Below are 8620 nucleotides of genomic sequence, written 5' to 3' on the forward strand. Positions count from 1 at the left end.
TTCACAGAGTTCAGTAGACCTGCGTGAGGGGGGAAGCCCTGTCATGGCAAAGGAACACATCTGAAAGCCACAGGTTCTAAACAGAGTAAGAATGCTATTACATGTTTTCCATCCCACTGCTCAGCTTTACAGGAGCTCTGGTTCTGAGCTTTACCAGAAACCAATGTTGAAACAAAAGTGAATGCTCCCCTTCACTAAACTGGCTTGGGTGGACTGACCACATTCTCTCGACACAGTCGCAGACATTTTTGTTAGCTGTACCACCTCTGCTGGCTGCCTCCAATAATTCATGATTCAAAACAGGCCACCATGCCACGAGGGGAAACTGAGAGATGGTCACTGTGTTTTGTAAAAGTCCGTGAAAAGCTGTTGTTTGTGGAGCTCTTGGTCATTGGCATTGGTGTTCTCGCTCTAAACAGAAGGGGGCGCCAAATATCCAAACTAATGGCATTAACAAAAAAATAAAGAATAAAAAAAAGGAAATTACTGACATGCAAATGATTTGTATGATTCGCTTAAAATGTCAATTAATTTGGTATCTGAGTTCACTAGAAATTACATAACCTTTAATATAATAATTGAAGATATACATGTTCAGTTTTTATTTAAAAATATTTTTATTGAAAATATTTTTATTTGAGGAATCTTTTATGTTCATAAATTTTGAAATAAATGCCATATTGTTTTCAGTTTTATTTCTTTCATTATTTGTAATATATATATATATATATAATTTGTGTAATTGTGCTTGGTTCTTTGCCTCTCCTTTTTGACTTTGTATTGTCTTATTCTAGCTATTTTGCCTTTTTTTGTTTTCAGAAATGAAAAAGACATGTAGATGGATTTGTTTTTTCCACTGGAAATTCAGTCACTTGCTCACTAATGGATCCTCTATGAAAGGGTGCAGTAAGATATTAATTATTATTTTTGGATTATTGTGATGTTTTATCAGGACTCCCATTCTGACGGCACCCATTCAATGCAGTAGATCCAGTGGTGAGAAAGTGATGTAATGCTCAATTTCTCCAAATCCAATAGCAATCTACTCTTTGGAAGGCATATAGATGAGTACAATTTCAGCAAATTTTCTTTTTTGGGTGATTTAAAAAAAAAGATCTAGTTCATTCAACATGCATACACATGATCTTTTGTAATAACATGCCCCAATAGTCTTGCATATAGATATGCAGGTAAAAAAACTTCCCAGTGTGAGAACCAGCCCTGTTGTTTCCTATAGCTCAATACTGTTGTGGGATATAAACCATGATTGAGTGTTTTTTTTTTTTAAATGACATCCCTGATTACTGTTATTGTTCAATTCATGGTAAATGTTTTGAATCACCTCTCTTTTTCTCATTTGAGTTCGATCACATCTGAGCTCAGGGTCTGCTTGGCAGACTGTCCAGACTGACAAAAAGCATTAATACAGATACAAAAAATCATGTAACAATTACACAGCAAAATAGTCTTCATTACTCTAAACCTTCATCAAGATTTCCACACCCACAGATTAGCCTACTTTCTGATGTGAAACTATTGTACAAGAAAATATTAAGAGAGATGCTGATGCAGCTCTATTGTGGTACATTAATCTTCCATTCCATCAATGGCTTTTACACATGTGGATTACTGTGATGTTTTTATCAGCTGTTTGGACATTCATTATGACGGCACCCATTCACTGCAGAGGATACATTGGTGAGCAAGTGATGTAATGTTAAAGTTCTCCAAATCTGTTCTGAAAAAAAAAAAAAAAAAAAAAAATAATAATCTTGGATGGTCTGGGGGTGAGTACATTTTATGCAAATTTTCATTTTTGGGGGAGCTGTTACTTTAAAAGCATGTCTGATCTCATACCTGTGAATGTGATAAGATTCCAGTCTAATTCTGTGGTCCTCACATAACATATAAAGCATGAATGTTCTGATGAAATTTCAAACCTGAGATCAAACCCACAGTAAAGTATCTATAAGATAAGATAGATTGCAGCGGTACGATCTTTAAAAACCCACAAATCTGGGCATGGAAAATGTAAAGTACATAGAACATCCACATGTGCATCTGCAGTTCATTATAAACTGGCTATGCTTTGTTCAAAGGTGCTGTCATATAGTCTTTTGAAACTCCTTATTGATGTGCCCATTGTGTTCCATAGATTTGTTATTTGCAGCAATTATTTTTGGCTGGCAACCTCGCGGGTATCATTTTGCACATGTGGATTAGGAAACAAAATGATTTTACGTGACTATGAAAAATTCGGCAAAGCCTATAATGACAGGGTAAATGTTCTGTGAGAAAACTGGCTCAGGTCAATGTTTAGAAAAAAATGAAACTGGGATAAACAGATGAGTGATAAAACATCACTTAACCAAACCCTGTCCAAAACAGGGAGGAAATGTTTTTCATTATCTAGGGAATTTTCTACGATCTATTATTTATTCCATCTGCATCTTTCCCTCCACTTTATCTCCATAGCTCATTTTTGTTTGATACTATAAATCTGCATGGATTTTGTTCTTCTGTATTGTCTTCTAAGCTGCCTCAATACATTTTGCACAACACGTAATTGTTTACAGAAAGAGCACTCCAAACTTTACAGCTTTCCCCCCTCATCTATGATGATTTACAGTTAACAGACTAGCTCATAGCATAAATCTGAACCAAAAGTTGAGGAGGATGTGTCATTTTCAGTGGTGACTGTATTGCAGATATTTATTTGATGCTTCAAAGGTTAAACATTCCTTTATTATTTTGTAAGTAAATCAACATGTTGCAAAGATAGATATTTAAAAAACAAAAACAAAATATTAATGCTTTTAGATTAAGGAAACTATAATTGTTGACGTTTCACTGTAATTTTAATCCTTTTTCCAATTAAAAGTCCATTAAAAGTAAACGTGTCTATTGATTACATAAAGATCAGTTTTTGCTGTGGAAAATGAGAAAAAGTCTGGATTGAGTAGAAGTAATGCACGTCTTCTGAAAAACAATATCGGAAAATAATTATTAAACCACTCAGTGGAAAAGACATCAAATAAATAATAATAATAATAATAATAATAATAATAATAATTTGCAAATCAAACTGACATCAAAAACATGACATTGATTTGATGTAAATTGAATGTCAAACATATTATTGCAGTCTAAACTGAATTTAAAATTATGTTACAGCATCTTGATCAAGTCTTGATTAATATTTGACATCAAATTGATATTAAGTTGCCTGCTGGTCAATAAACATCTAATTTATACAGTTATTTCTGGTCAAAGACTTTAGATATACAGATAGGGAGTTTTCAAATTTCAATGGTGGAGTTGCATTGCAAGTGTTCTGATATTTAGTCCACTTGGACTTTTCGTTTTTATCAATTTGCTTGTCCTGTGAGTTCCAGACAGGTTGTCGGTCTCTGCATTCGTGGTTGGGATATTTCAATGACTCTTTCTGTAGATAAATCCCCAGTTACTCCAGTAGTTTTCGATAAGGGAGTGAAGCACTGAATCATTCATTCAACAGATTCATTCAAAACAAACATATTCAAAGGAATGCCATTACTGTGTAGCTCAGAGACACATGATGTTTTTTGCTGCTTTGATTCCATTTGGAACTAGTTTCACTGTAAGATACTTCTCATTTATTAAAAGTTGTATAAAGCAATATTATGCTGGCAATCATCGTGGTTTTGAATGTAGCACCACTGATGATTGAGATAACAACACTATTGTTTAAATGTATCATAGGTCAGTGTAAGACATGTCTGAATTACACATAAGGTCAGCTACATGTAATCAGACCTGGGGTGACAGGAAGGGTTAAGTAGGTTTCTAGGAAGGCAACAAATTCCACATTGGCATCAAAACATCCACACATGCTGGATGCCTGGGATCATTTTTTTTTTTGTTCAGGTAGGTGATGGGAAATGGCAGCACTCTGGATTCAGTGTTTGAGTTTGATCCAGTTTCTCGCAGTAATTGCCCTTCCCATAACAGGCCTGCTTTTAATCAACTCAAAACATCACTAGGATGTACTTCAAGATGGTTGACCTTCGAAATCTGCTTGAAGGGAACAGGATGAGATGAAACTTGCAGCCTCGCTATTGAAACATTCAAATGATAATAAAATAGAACATGTTGTTTAAACTATAGCTCTGAAACAATCCTCAGTGCCACAAAATGAAAATAAATAGCTTGTGATATGTAGCACTCTAGAACACACACATACACACAAAGGAACAGTAAAGACATTTACCCTTGGTTTCACAGACAAGGCTTAAGGCTAGTCCCAGACTAAAATGCATGGTTTAGCTATCTCATCTGAAAATATCTTGCTTGGACATATCTTAAAATATGTCAGTGCCATTGCTCTGTCTCAAGATGCCCACCTGAAACATTTGGTCTAAAGGATTTTTATAAAAGCTGCTTAAATATCTTAATTTAACTAAGGCCTAGTCCTGTCTTAATCTAAGCCCCATCTGTGAAACCGGAATTAGAATGTTAAAACGTTTTATATTTTAAATAAACCAACATAGCATTACAGGATTAAATTATATTTCAAAATAAATTACAATAGAAAGCAGGTATTTTATATTGTAATAGTATTCTACAGCATTACAATAATTATATTACAATGTTACATTCAGCTTATTGAGATTTGTCACCATTCAAATCCTTACTGACATAAAAACCCATATACAGTATGTACTCTGTGCATTTTAAATATGAAAGATTCTTTAAAAGAGATGACTTTAGACCTGTCAGTATTAATAATACAAGTTCCTGAGACAATACACAGATATAGCCACATAGATAGGGTTTAAAGCCTGATTTGAAAAATAAGTGCTCATATTCCTCCAAACAATACTAATCCATTGTTAGCTTTTATATACACAAATTTACGGATACTGTATTGAATACCGTAGCCAATGAACTGCAATATGTCCTTGGTCTTATGGGTTCGTGGTAACAACAAGCTTTGCTGCTATATCCCATAATCCTTCTCTGCTCTGTTTAGCTTTGCCATGGTTAAAGCTTCCCTCTTTTGTAAAAACAACAGATACTTCTTTAGACTCTACAGTAAAAGTATATAGCTCAATTACAGCTCTTATGGTAATTACATTATTGACATTCCCTAATATACAATAAGCCAGTCACTGTTCTATACAATGAAGTATGAGACTGATAGCAGAACAGTTGGGAATCAAGACTAAGGTCCGTGTCTTTTGGTGTTTTATTTATTGAAGTTCCCTAAAAAAAAAAACCCCCCCCCCCCCCCCCCCCCCCCCCCCATACAATGAAGTATGAGACTGATAGCAGAACAGTTGGGAATCAAGACTAAGGTCCGCTCCATGTGATATCAATTGAAATATTAGCTGTAATTCAATAAGCTATCGGTGGGCAGGGCGCGTGAGCCTAAGGCGTAAAGTGAAAAAGTGGATGAGAGGGTCTTTTGTCTTCAACACTTATCTTAACCAGAACCTAAAAACCTGAGTCATGTGCCACTGAGCCATTGCTATATATTGCTATATATATATAAAATCTCATAATCTCTAAATCTCTAGATATATATCTAGATTACATAATAACAGATTGAATAACATCAAATTAAATATATAAATAACAATAAATCTTATAAATAAATTACTGGACATTATCTAATGATATTAATCAATTATTAAAGTGATACTTTTTCATTTAAGTGGTAATTAATAGCTAGACATGTTGAACCCTATCTGTCACCCAACTATCTTACCCTCTACATCTTTGAATAGTCAAACTGAGACATGGCACTTCTTAACAAGTGTCCTTTCCATGTTAAGACAGGGAGTATGACTTTCATTAGAGTATGAAAGAGCCTCAGTCTTGTCTCTGTCAGGACATTCCAGATAATTACTGTTTGAGAAGGTCCTCTGTTCCTACTTCGGCATGAACTCAGACCCAGCGGTCAGTGCTGATGAGCCACCTGTAGAAGTGCTGGGAGAAACTGTACATAAAATGGATCTATCAAGAAATATGCTCAGAGTCAAACCACATCCAAGAGAACAAACCAGAAATATTGCACTGGTGTTTGAAATATGATGTTGTATTTATAAATCTATTATAGAATGTTAATAGGACACCCAAGACCCTGTCTAATTTTATGTAGTAAATGTTATTATAAAATGTCAAGTATATTCCACTTAGAAAGTCAGTGTTCACTGTTGCACTATGGCTATTTGAGTTTAAGAAACACATTTTCAGTTGACTTAATAGATCACTAACTTAGAAGATTCAGTCTGGGGAGTTTTTTTTTACATGTTGCAGTGAAACAGATACATAGAATACAATACTTATGAAGAATACCTTATTCAATTAACTGCAGCAGTAAAATGCGGTTTTTGATCAAGGTGGAAAATTGAGGTTGACCTCTGCACTGTTATATAATTGAGCCAAGCCTATGTTAAACTCACCTTAAATCCCACAGTCATTCTCAGTTTGTTTTCAGAATTATTATATTCCACTTTTAACCCAGCTGAAACCTAACATACACATAACTTGAATTGAGATTCCACAGAGGAATCTCTTTAGACAGCAATCAGAGGCCCTCTGGAAACACACATCATGATGTCATCACGTCCACTTCAGCCTGAAGATAAAGTTAACTAACCGATTCTTGCTGACAGACCCAGTCAGCACTATATTTGATTCCATGTTTCTTGTCTGTGTCATAGTAATTCACGTCTTCATCTTTCTGTAATCTCCGAAGCCATAGCAAACTGCTCAGTGTATGCTATCTAATTACAGTTCATCATATACTTTTTTGATCAGCTATTGTGGTTAGTTTGTGTTCAGTGCTTGGTCTGTGGTGAAATGACCTGAGCATAAGTGGCAAAAGAACTAATTAGAATGAATGTGGTAAGAGGAAGAATTCTCCCAAAACTGAAAATTTGCTAACATTTTACTCACCCTCAGGATATCCAAGATGTAGACGAGTTTGTTTTCTTTATCACAACAGATTTGGAGAAATTTAGCATTACATCACTTGCTCACCAATGGATCCTCTGCAGTGAATGGGTGCCGTCAGAATGAGAGTGCAAACAGCTGATAAAAACATCACAATAATCCACAAGAAATCCACATGACTCCAGCCCATCAATTAATGTCTTCTAGTGAAAAAGCTGTAGGTTTGTAAAAAAACAAATCTATCATTAAGGCATTTTAACTTGGACAGAATGGACACCAATGGATACCAGTCCATAATCCTTAATAATAATAATAATGATGGCCTGAGGTTGAGTACATTTTTTATTTTGGTTAGCTATTCCTTTAACTAGTAAACATAAATGTTGGGGTATATTTAAATGGACAATATAAATATGCCTTTTATTAATATTAATAGCATTTTGAAACTCTCATCCTATTGATAATTTGAGACCATAATAACTTTAGATCAAACAAGACACATAAATCATTCATTAAAAAATAATTGTCACTTTATAATGAAATTAAGGAAAGATTATATTTTTCTTTTCTTTTTTCTTTTGGTGTTAGAATATAAATAGCTGTGTTCTTTGTTATTATTATACAGCATCTAGCCGAACCATTAGCTACTCATGTGCTAGTATTAAAACCTTTACATTTAAAATTTACTTTCAAATTAAATGAGGGCTCAAAGAAACACTAGATTCTCACAACACAAAAGGTTTGCAGTGAGATGGGAGAATGGTGCACATTTTTGTCTCTTTTGGTGCTCTTATTCAATTAAAGATCTACTAGTCCAGTAATTCAATCAGCTCATCAGATGACAGAGTTCCTACCCATCTCATGTGAATTTAATTACAGATCTCTATGAGACTCCCTCTCAGACACCTCCATACTCCTAGACAAGACTAGCTTCATGTATTTTGTAATGTGGCCAATTCATGTTTATTTTTTTTTTTTGTACATATGGAAATATTCTTTGAGAAGTCATTGTAAAGCTAAAATGTTCCATTTCAATAGCACCTACTTATTGTGTTGAGGTGGTGAGTAACTGAAAGGAGTAAAGACTGAGAGAATAAAGACAGAATAAGTCATTCTTACATACATCCTTCCAAAAATGTGACATAGGCTATAAAGACAAGCTAGGCTTCAAGGTACAGGTCCAAATCTGATCTGGCCTTTTATTTATTTATTTATTCTCCGTGTTGATTCTTGAACTGGACAGGAAGGTCAAAAATGTAATTAGATAGACAAAACAAACTTTTTTTGATGGATACTCAGATTATGACTACTAATTTAGGCTTCTCTCCTTGCAAATCATTTTCTAATTGGAGAAGATTTAATAAAATAACTAAAAGATCTAACTCTATTATAATAAATGGTCCTGGGACTTGCTTTGCCTTTTAGAAACTGTCAAATAAGTTTGCCGGAATTTAAAACCCTCATTATAAACAGATTAGAAAAGACATTTTATGTAGATACAAAACATTTTTAGCCTTCTTAAACACATTCAATATTGCAGCATTGTAATGGTTAAAGTTCTTGTTGCTGTTGTTCTGACAATGCGTGTATACTATTATAAATTGTTGAATAAAGTACAAAAATGACAGATTTACAAACTAAACATAGTAAGTAATTTAGTGCATGCCAAAAGCAATGCAAA

The sequence above is a fragment of the Cyprinus carpio genome, chromosome B18, assembly GCF_018340385.1.
Source record: "Cyprinus carpio isolate SPL01 chromosome B18, ASM1834038v1, whole genome shotgun sequence".
In the NCBI taxonomy this organism is placed as follows: Eukaryota; Metazoa; Chordata; class Actinopteri; order Cypriniformes; family Cyprinidae; genus Cyprinus; species Cyprinus carpio.